At 31.9% G+C, this 11,882-nt stretch overlaps 1 pseudogene; it reads right to left on the bottom strand.

Moving 5' to 3' along the window:
• Positions 1–3,060: 3,060 nt before the first annotated feature.
• On the bottom strand, positions 3,061–8,558 carry LOC120133256 (annotated as a pseudogene).
• Between the last annotated feature and the right edge of the window lie 3,324 nt (positions 8,559–11,882).

Genomic DNA, 11,882 nt, shown 5'->3' with positions numbered 1-11,882 from the left:
CGGGTCGGGTCGGGTTTTTTAAGTGTGATATTCGGGTAGAGTCGGGTCGGGTTTTTTTAAGTGTGATATTCGGGTTGGATCGAGTCGGGTTCGGGTTTAGGGTGGAAAAAACCGGACCGACCGAAAATATATATAATTCGGGTCGGGTCGGATTAAGTCACTGTTTTTATTAAATAAAAATATTTTTTTTATTATTTCGGGTCGGGTCGGATTTCTAATTCATATATTCGGGTCGGATCGGATGAAACTTTATTTTGTTCGGGTCGGGTCGGATTTTTAAAGTGTGATATTCGGGTCGGATCGGGTCGGGTTTGGGTTTAGGGTGAAAAAACCCGGACCGACTCGAAAATATATATAATTCGGGTCGGGTCGGATTAAGTTACTGTTTATATTAAATAAAAATATTTTTTTATTATTTCGGGTCGGGTCGGGTCGGATTTCTAATTCATATATTCAGGTCGGATGAAACTTTATTTTGTTCGGGTCGGGTCAGGTTTTTTAAGTGTGATATTCGAGTCAGGTCGGGTTCGGGTTTAGGGTGAAAAAAACCGGAGCGACCCAAAAAAATATAATTTTACCTTATATATTTAGGAATAATTACAATAATACCCCTCTATATATAATTTTTTTCAAATTAAGTTAATGTTTTTATTGAATAAAAATAATTTTTTATTATTTTGAGTCGTGTCGGGTCGAGTTTCTAATTTATATATTGAATAAAAATAATTTTTGGTATATTTTTTGGTAACTAATTAACATACTCCGATTGGAATGTATCGAAATATTGCTCTATCTTTTGGTAAATTATTAACATATTTTGATTGCGATGACTTTAACTTATAATGTTTATTAGCATGATTTTTATAATTTATTAAAATGAATAATCAATCAATAAAATGAAAATTTAATATTTTTTAATTTTTTATAATATATTACTACATGTAAGTTGTAAAATAAACTAAAATAAAGCAAAAAAACAATAAGGGCAATTCTGTCATTTTATATTACCGAAATCAAATTCATCTGACATGTCTGCGAACCAAAGAGAATATGGAATTGACTTCCAATTCCTACATATTCCAATTCCTTCACAGATTCTAATTTCCTCATAAACATTTCAGCGAACCAAACACCACCTTAGAGATCTCATGGTCTCCTAAAACCCTATCTCCATTCTCATTTCCTTCAACAAATTTATTAACAAAACTAAATAAATTTTAAACTTTCTACCCAAAAACACTTAGAATTAAGCTTACAGGTTTTCTTCGAAAGCAATCAGTGTAAAATTGACGCTCATACTTCTCACGAGATTTTTTTATATGTACAAAAAGTTTGATTTATGATTCCGTACTAATCGTGAACTGTGATAACTGAACATTCTAATTATAAATAAAAATGTTATTCTCATCGTATTGTATTACGAATAATATAACAGAATTTCGCCATTTCCCTCGGGTCTTTTAGTTGATTTTTAATATTCTAATTCCGACATTTTTCTTTGTTTTACATATGTTATTTCGTCGGGTCGTTGTATCTTACGGTATATATATTTTTACCATTAGGGGGCGTTTAGATGGGGAATGTGAGATTCTCATGGGAATGAAATTCACATTCTTTCGTTTGGTTAGTTCGGGAATCTCATTTTCGGTAATGTAAGATTATCAATAGTGGATTTTTTGGGGTATATTACCGGGAATGTCATTATCTCATTTTCTTTAGATATTGTTGGATTACCGGCGTTTTGGACTAAAAATGCCATTAAATTTTTGTCCTTTTCAAAAATATCATTCTTCTGTCATTGAATAATAAAAATTCTACGAAGATTAAATTATAAATTTATCCTTAAACTATTTTAGATTTAAAAAAAACCTATAATTAAAATTTTATATGAAGTTCAGGGGTTAAAATAAAATTTTACCATTTCATTAAACCTTTTTATATTTTTAATTTTGTAAAAAAATTATATAAATTTTATAAATTTAATTTTTTGAAAGAAAATATATAAATATTTTTCAATTTGTTAAAAAAATAAATATATAATATGGACAATTTGGTCAAATATACATTCCAATAATCTTTTATTTCTTTAACCAAACACGATAATCTTATATTCCTGCTAATAATCTTACATTCCGTGAATCAAACATACCGAGTTTTAACTACTATATATTTAGTGGAAAAAACGGGTAGTTGAATTATGAATCTAGTAAAGGATGCATGCATGCAGGATGCAGAAGCAAAGTTGTTGTAGCCATACATTTAGAGTAATTGACAGCTAAATCAATTACTCTGACCTGTCTCATCCGCGGCCCTCGGCTCCTCTCTGGTTGCCAATTGTGAATATCTCGATGCACATGAGACTACCTATTCATCCAGCTGGTAAATACTAAATCAACAAGGAAAAAGGGAAAAACTGAAGTAAATATCCTCGTAATTTGTGATTCCATGAGTTCTTTTTCTTTTATTTCAACCGCCTAATTGGTGTCGAGGTACCACCAACCTAGGAGCATTAAATTTTGGTCATCTAGGAGTTAAAACAATTTAAGGACTCGAGACTTGAAGAAAAAAACTAGTGATTGACATTTAAGATGTAAGCTGTCAAGATTGAATTGTTGCCGTAAGCCTGTTATATTGGTTTTAAAATTTCCATGTAATGAAAAAGATGGATTTATTTTAAGTTTTCGATTCACGCCTAATGACGAGGAATGGCACAAAAATATAAATAAAATCATGCAAAGTTTAGTTACATTATTTATCCATAGGTGGAACAGGCACTGGCAGTGTGCAAATTTCTAGCTAGGGTTAGCTGCAAGTGACCTAATAACTTAGCCAACATACAAAAAATCTAATTAAATATTTAAAAAAAACTAGGCCCGAGGAGGGGGCTATTTGATGGGACCCAATTTCAAGAAAGCCAAGGCCCCTTTGTATAAAGATGGCACTTGCACAAAAACAAATGCCCTCACAAGATGTGTAACTGTCACATTCTTGGAAGAGAGATGATTTCATGCACCATATAAATAACGTATGTGACAAACACCCAACCACGAAAGCGAGCACAAGATGCTCATTCTTCTTTCAAGTGGCTGGAGTATTCGCTACCATTACCTGGTGCAGTTACTCCAGATGAAGCAGTTGATGACATACTGCTTCTGGTGCTCCCATTTTGGAAACTCTTAGATTCGGCACCCGGGTTTGTCTGAGGATAGTTAGTTGCAGGACTTTGCCGCTGCTGCGCTAACTTTCTGAGGAGGTTAATGACGGTGCGGAGGAACTTGGCAGATATGGAAAGAATTCCGGGAAGCTGCAAGCATACAATACCATAAATTAGACCCTTTTGCCTTTCTTTTTGAATGGCATAAATTAGACCTTCGGTCAAAAGGAAAAGGGTGAACATATTAAACACAATGAAAATAGAAGTAACTTGAAGGACAAAGGTAGTTTTATATTTCTTAATGATATCATGAAGTGGAAGAAATTTTTACTAAATAACCGCATTTGCTCAGAAAACTACAGATTGATATGCAAGATAAAGAAAACTGACAACTATATTTTAAAAATGAGCTGCAAAAATGGAGGCCACTGGAATATTTTAAAAACAGAAATAGTACAAAGCTCTGACTGATAAGCTATATTTAGCAAGAAGCAAACATTCTTTTCATAAATCTGCTTTTGAATTTCAAGTTTACATACCCAAAAGGTTTTTAAATGCTTTTAAGTAAATAGTTTGAATGTATAGTGCTGTAAAGGTTATCGGCTAGCTGAAAATAGCAGTACACAAAAATTAGTTTGAATCCTACAACGCCATGGCTGAATTCACCCGAAATGTTAAGCTGCACCCATAGAGCTTTCACGATAAGGTAACCCACAAAGATGACACCCAAATATAAAGGATTTCTGCAATGAGGATATTTGTAAGTAAAGCATAAGCAACAAAGGATAATATCATTGAATACTGACCAAAATTAATTCAAAGCTACAACAAGCACCTTAGAAGAGTCATAAATTCATTACATCCAAGATTAGCAAGGCAACAATTGCCCATGGAGGTGGCATCGAGTTGTTGTTACGCTTGCTCGCTTCCTGAATGCAGAAGGCATCAGTAAACTCAGAAAAGGTGATGCATTAGCAGTAACATATCTAAGCCAAAAATAATTATTCTGAATTCCGGTAAATAAAACTCAACAGAAATATTGTACATGCTACAAAGAGGCAGTACATGAGATAAATTAGAGGAACCCAACAGAATTTCAGAGGTCCAATCAGCAATAAATTATTATTAACTAAAGCCTGGCAATGTGAATCGCAATTGCCAATAGACTTATTTTTCTAGTTCTCCTTTAGACACTCATGACTAGAATTGGAACTTGATTTGATGCTGACAGTTCATATCAATATTGGATGGGAAGGAGAGAAAACAAAATATTCACAATAACTAGAATTTGAAAATTCATGCCTGAGCAGAAATGGCCTGAGTGATACTGTACTGTCTCAGCCCTGAATTGCCGCCACAAAGATTTGCATTGAACAGGTGTGATCAACGTCTTGGCAAGTGGAACCTACACCAAAATCAGTCATAAGAACAGATCACGAACATCATATGGAGGAAAAGGCTGTGTTCAACTAATGAAGAAAATGTATCAAGACCCTGGTTGCTTCAGCATTACAAATTTGGTTGAATGCCACACAAATTTGGTATTTATGGTAGCATCCATTGTAAGACAAACACAAACCACATGACTTTTCATGTGAGCATAGAAATGTCAACAAATAGTATGCAAGGGTCATCCAGTTTCTTTATTGAGGGCCATGTCTCATTATTAGCTCCATCTAAAAGTGCTTCAACAGGTCCTGCTAATGCCTCACTCAGCTTTGCCTGCAAATGCAATATAATGATCTGTAAGATACCAAATAGTGATTTAACTTGTGATAAACATGTGCTGTAGATGTCACCATGACAAATTCTTCGAAAAGTTACGGAAATCCTCAACTATATACAACATAGAATCTATAACTTGAAAATAATACACAAACTCCTGCTTTAAAATTTTGTTAGGTTACACCATCCTAACTTTCCATAAGATCCCTTCATCGGTTAGGACTGTTAAACAGCAAGTAATCTGGAGACCGATTTGTTGTTAATCACCAGGAAAATAACTTGAAACGAGAAAATGGTTAGAAGAGAAGAAGAGATAAGTTATCATACCTCATATGATGAAGTCAGCTCCGAAAGTTTGGCAGCTCGAATTGAAGCAACATGTGCATCAATATCACGACGTAGCTTATCCCTGACTTTAGAGCAAGCCCAGTTTGCTAGTTCAACAACAGCATCTGCAAAAGTAAAAACTCCAAATGTTCAATCTACCTTGTTGTGTAAAAAGTACCGCCATTGACAACAACTATAGTACCAAACATACTAAATGCAATCAATATAAAAAAGCTCATCATTTAAAATTTCAATTCATTGTAATGGTTTTAAAATCACAAATTTGCTTTTATGAATAATTTATTACCCTACGAACCTTTTGAATGATTCTTTTTCCCATTTCATAGCTTTTGAATAACTGTTTTGTAGCTTTTAGTTCTATGCCAGCTTATGGACAAGAGAATGGTTCATGAATTTCAACCATACCTGCATATTCTTCATCAAACAAAGCCATATAAGATTCAGTGCAGTTGCGAGCAGCCAAAGAAAATCCCTCCCCTCCATTTAAAGCTTTCGCAAATGCTTCCCTAAATTTTTCAAGAGTTCCAGACCTCAAATGCCCTAGCATGGATTGGTGGGCTGGTTGGACAAGATATATCAGGAGTTGAAAGCAAATAAGTTGAAAAATTCAAATAACAAGAAAAATGGGGCACAAATACAGTTAGTGCTATTACTTGTAGCAGCTTTTCTTGAAGCTGCTTTCGCTTTGCAGAACGGACACCATCATCAAAATATGTGGCCTCTGCATCATACCTAAAATTAGAACAATGAACAAAGAACTTAATGTCGCTGATACATGGTAGTAAACTACAGAAAATAAGTACAGGAAAAACAGAAATCTTGAAATTGATTGTTAGATATGACTCTTATTTGGTTGAGTTATGCCTCAAGAAAATATTCATTCATCCATTCAGTCGAAAAACATATCATTATCACTATCTAGGAAGCATGGGCATGCAGCTCTTGTGCAACATGAGATTGACAAGGTGACAGAGTAGTTTCTGAAATATTAGGGAGTATGGCTAGACACCACAGTGAAATAATTTAATTTTACTCAATAGTATGAAAGTAGCTTGTTAATATTTTAATATGGGTTTTGAGTGTAAACACTTTGAACCTTTAAAAAGCCATTAATATTCAATTAATTTAAATTCAGAGTTTAAGAATCTCCCCATGTCAGAGGTGTCTGTGTTGGACATGTATCAGGTACCAGTATGAAGAGAAAACGGCATGACCCACAAGCCATCAGGTTGCCAATTAATAATCACAAGTTCACAACATTCTCATATATCCTTTAGCATCATAATTCTGCAGCCACTTTGACAGAATGAATCACTTATATAATTTCTTCAATGCTCAACTGATCATTGCACAAGTGAGCTCAGCTATGTAGGTAGCAGCCTATTTGTAACTTGGACACTACAAAACTAATATTATAATCTCATTAAAGTGATCCTACTCTGAAAGAGAAGTGTAGAGAATTGAATTCAGCTTCTTCCCAAAGCCAGCAACTGGACCAGACTGTACAGCTTCCTCTAATAGACACCAGTTCTGTCATGTGATGTAACTGGTTGGTTCGAGTTTCTAGCACAAAAACTAGCTGTCCAGAAAAAAAGGTGCATGTTTGTATGTGCATGGACATATTTATGAATATTAAGAATATTGCAGCGGACCATAGCCACCATAACCTACGGCAAAATGAAGCACAGACAACAGAAAAATCAACAAGATTTATGGATGCCATTGAAGTTATAGCCATAATGAAATCCAAAAGGTTACCTTATGGGCTGGAAGGTCAAAATCTTTGTTCTCCTTAATGACTTTCCAGATCTGTTGTGAACTAAAAGAGAACCCAGAAGCAGGTACTACGCCCCTCCGATCTCCAGCTATCCCCCCCGGTGCAATAGAATGAAAGAATCGTTATCTCAAATTAGAAACCTTAAAAAATAATAATAGAAGCAGACAAACTGCATATTTGCATGCCAATTAATCAAATATTTCAGCACCATTATCCAATATTCAGGCAGACATATATGGCAGGTAGAGGTATTTTATTTTGGCCATCTCCAGAAACAGTAAATTGTAGTGTATAACCAGGACGAGTGAGAAAAAAGACTTGCAACAAAATCAATGAGAAAAAAAACAGAAGCCATCAGACAATCAATAGGGTGACGTCACAAAATGTTGATATTCAACTTCTTTCTTCCATTTAAGAAACTTCTGAACAGTGTGAAAGTATGTTTGACTGCTAGGCATACTGAATTTCTTCATTCGATGATCTAAAATGGTATCTGCTCTTTAAATTGTTCCTCCTTTTCTTCATAGCTAGAAAGTGCAACCACCTCAACCTGGTCATTATCAGCAATAGCATTAAATTGCCAGAAGCAATACTCATTGGGAATGGTACAGAGAGATGTTAGACATTTAAATTTATGTTGCATTAGCTCACAACAAAAAATCATACATTGAAAAATTCACTTAATGGAGTTTCCTTATGTTCCTTCGGCTTAGGAACAGAGTCCCATATCTGCAGTTAAAGATAAACAGGTCAGAAGAAAATATTACTTGAGTTAATAGAAAAAAGCAAGGAAGTATAGACACCATATATCCGTACCTTCTGAGTATCTTCTCTCAGAGCAGGTTCTAAATTTTCCAATGGTGTCTGTCAACAAGAAATATCAAAGTAACAACAGACTCAATTGAACATAGGAGATCCTTAGTTAAATATAGTAATATTATAAAGCTTGGAGGCTAGAGAATATCAAGGAAAAAGGCGAAGAAAAAACTAGCTCTCCAAGCACAAAATGCTCACCCTTGTTTTATCACGGATAACAAACATCAAAGTTGTTTTGCGGGGACTAAACAATCGCAGCATCATCTGCAACCAAATAAAGATAAGTAACTCAAAATTCATGGCATTTCTTAGAAAGGTCAATGAGATGGTGAATACCTGGAATACAGTCTTCAGAAGAGGCTTGTCTGCAGCTTGCTCACGACCAATATCATGACACCACCTAGAATAAATTTGCTCAAGAATATCATTTGCATACAGTAACTAAAGCAATTAACTTAAACTGAAAATCCGAACCTACATTTACCACCATATAGGTGTCATGCCTTACATGTTTATGAGTACTATATCTGAAACTGCCAGCGGAAAAAGTGCACTTTATTTCTAAAATGCTGTGTCATCCTGGAATAATGCAAAAATAAATAAAAAGATGATGCAGAAAGAAACTCTAATCCTCCCCGTTTTTCCATAAAACGAAGGAAGATCAGATAAGAACAACAAACAAAAACACAAATCAATCATCCATTTCACATTCAAGATTTATAATCTAAATTCCACTATCAATTTAGTCTATAATCAAATAACTTTTCCAGGTAGTATTTGTAAAATCTTTTAACCTCAAATTATAAAAGGAGGAACACATTTTAAAGATTTATAACTTTTCACATTTTCAATAAATAAACTCTTTATAAGTTGGACAAAGTACCAACTAATCCTAAAAGAAAAACAATTTACTATTTTTACTCACATGCATGAGTGCACAATAATTTCCATGCACCTCCGGTCAATGTGAAGACGTGGAAGGCATCATATTGGCTATTTAAGACTAGGCTAAAAGCACGAACTAAGTGATCTTGACAACAAAGAAATTGTTATTATTTTTTGAAGTTTGAGTTCGAGTACTATTAATGTCAGATATGTGAACATTTAATGTCAAATGGTTGAGAGTTATACTATCTTATATATATATCTCGTATTTATAAAAAAAAAAAAGACTAAAAGCAATTTGTACAGTAAAAATGATCGGAGGTTTTCCGTTTGTCTAAAACTGTTGGTAGGGAATTAAGGTGGGGACCAATTTACTCCACGATCACCGGTTTTAGCGGGCCCCAGTGTCAGCCCATCTTTTTTTTTTTTAAGATTTGGACGGTATGATCGGCTGATCGCAGCCTGCCATAACACCAAGTGCGTCACACGCTAACCACTAGATATTGGCATCGCTGAGGGTGTGTTTGGTTGGGGGAATGTAAGATTCTCATGGGAATAGAATCCATATTTTCCCGTTTGATTGGCCGGGAATGTTATTCCCGGTAATCTTACATTACTAATAGTGGATTTTTTGGGGTATATTACCGGGAATATCATTACGTCTCTTTCCTTAGGTATTGTTGGATTACCGATATTTTGGACTAAAATGCCCTTAATTTTCCCCCCAAAAATACATTTATTCTGTCATTGAATAATAAAAATTCTACGAAGGTTAAATTACAAATTTATCCTTAAACTATTTTAGATTTACAAAAAAAAGTCTATGATTAAAATTTTATATGAAGTTCAGGGGTTAAAATAAAATTTTACCCTTTCATTAAACTTTTTTATATTTTTAATTTTATAAAAAAATTATATGAATTTTATGAATTTAAATTTTTTAAAAAATAAATATAAATATTTTCCAACTTGTTAAGAAAACAAATATTTAATAACGATAATTTGATCAAATATACATTTCAATAATCTTTTATTCATTTAACCAAACACGATAATCTTACATTCCTACTAAATCAACCAAACACAAAATACAACATTCCCAGTAATCCTATTCCTTAATAATCTTTTAATCCAACTGGTAATTTGACATTCCGTGAACCAAAAGCACCCGTGGTTGATCCGGTTTGTGGAACCCACACCACACGTAAGTTTACTGATTTATGCCGCAATTTCCTTTTTATTCAACATGAAAGAAGGCAAGGACGATAATTCTTTGAAAAATAATAGAAAGATAAAAAGGTACTAGTATATACTTTTTTTATCATATTTAATATTAATTATAAAAATATTTTAAAATTCAAATCTAGTTTATTAGTACTTGAATTTGAGTGGTATTATTTAGACTTAAATTTAAAATGATTAAACTATTTGAAAGATACTTTATTTAATCAAATATTTAAATTTAATAAACTTTTAAAATTAAAAAAAAAAGCTAAAACTAAAAGTCGGGAATAAATTTAGATATATAAATATATATTTCTATCAACAAAAGGAAAATGAACTTATATAAAATTGATATCTACATTTATCATTTATAAAAATAAAATAAAATAAAACATTTTTTCATCATTATAAATTCGTTGTAAATAATGATTAAAATATTTAAATTTTTATATTATTTAAATAAAAAACAAATAGAATATCTATGAAAATACAATTTTATATTATCAAGATGTGGTAGCACTTCATGGGAGGGGTCATGTAAAATTATCATCGTAAAAGACCTAGAAAATGAGAGTTTCGCTACAGTGTCAATTGGTCAGTTGATATCACGTGAAATCTATTGAAAATCAGTTACTCATCGTCTCTTTCGATGATTCTCATATAAGTTTATACATTACATGGCTTAACCTTAACTAATATAAATTATCAAGCATTATCCTTAATATTAAACCAGTTTCTTAACATTAAACTAGGTTGTTATTATAAGTATTTTAAGGTATAATCTCTTTCCCCCTCTCTCTACCTCTAAATTTAGATTGGTTTTACATTCGTGGATAGTTTCTCACGACGCTCAATTCTGATTTGCGATTCTTAATGGTCTTTCAATAGTTTATCTCCTTTTTTAGTTCCTTTATCGATATAACATATTTGTTTATATATATTTTTTGTTCGAGTCTTTCGATTGAATTTTTAATTTTTTCCATGTATAGTCTTTGTATGATCTAATGCGACTAATTTTTTGTATCAATATTACATTATTTAAATTTATTTTTTAAATTTATTATGATAATTGTCAACCCTTATGATAATTTTAGATATTTTCACTTTTAATAATTTAAATTATTACATTAATTTTAAATTTATTATGATAATTGTCAACCCTTATGATAATTTTAGATATTTTCACTTTTAAATTTATTATGATAATTGTCAACCCTCATGATAATTTTAGATATTTTCACTTTTAATAATTTTAGATATTTTCACTTTTACATTATTTAAATTTCTTTCGATTTTCTTAATAATTTTCTCAGTTTATTGTTACACTGAAGCTTACTAAAAAGAAAAAAGAAAGCAAAAGGAAATATAAGTTATTTGTACTTAAAAAAATTAATGTAGCCTTCGATTTTTTTTACATTTAATGTGGTCCTCAAACTTAAAAAAATAATACAATGTGACTTTTTGAGTTGATCGTTACAGTATTGACATAACATTTCACGGTATTAACGTGACAGTCTACGATACTGACTTGACGGTCCACAATGATTGGTAACATGACTAATGATGTGACGAATAAGCTAAATTGATTTATTATTGAGTCTGAGAATTAAATTAATTTTCTAAAAGTTGAGAGGATTGTTTAATTTTTTAAAAAATTATGTTAGATTCAAAATTCAAAATATACAAATATACAAAAAATTAAATATAAAAATACTAAAATAAAAATTAAACTACTAAACAATTAATATATATATATACACATTAATCAAGGTGATTGAAAATTATATTGTTAAACAATTCAATTCATTGAATTTAGAGTCAAATTTTAATTCGAGTTTTATTTTATTTAGCATTATAGTTATATTGTTATGTTCGTACATATAAATTCTAATGTGATTTTTATTTTATTTTTATTTTATAGAGACAAATTTGATATTCTTTAAAAAAAATTAA

Source organism: Hibiscus syriacus, unplaced genomic scaffold (assembly GCF_006381635.1).
Source record: "Hibiscus syriacus cultivar Baekdansim isolate YM2019G1 unplaced genomic scaffold, ASM638163v2 tig00110578_pilon, whole genome shotgun sequence".
NCBI lineage: Eukaryota > Viridiplantae > Streptophyta > Magnoliopsida > Malvales > Malvaceae > Hibiscus > Hibiscus syriacus.
The sequence above is the reverse complement of the archived record's forward strand: the minus strand, read 5'-3'. Positions and strand labels throughout refer to the sequence as shown.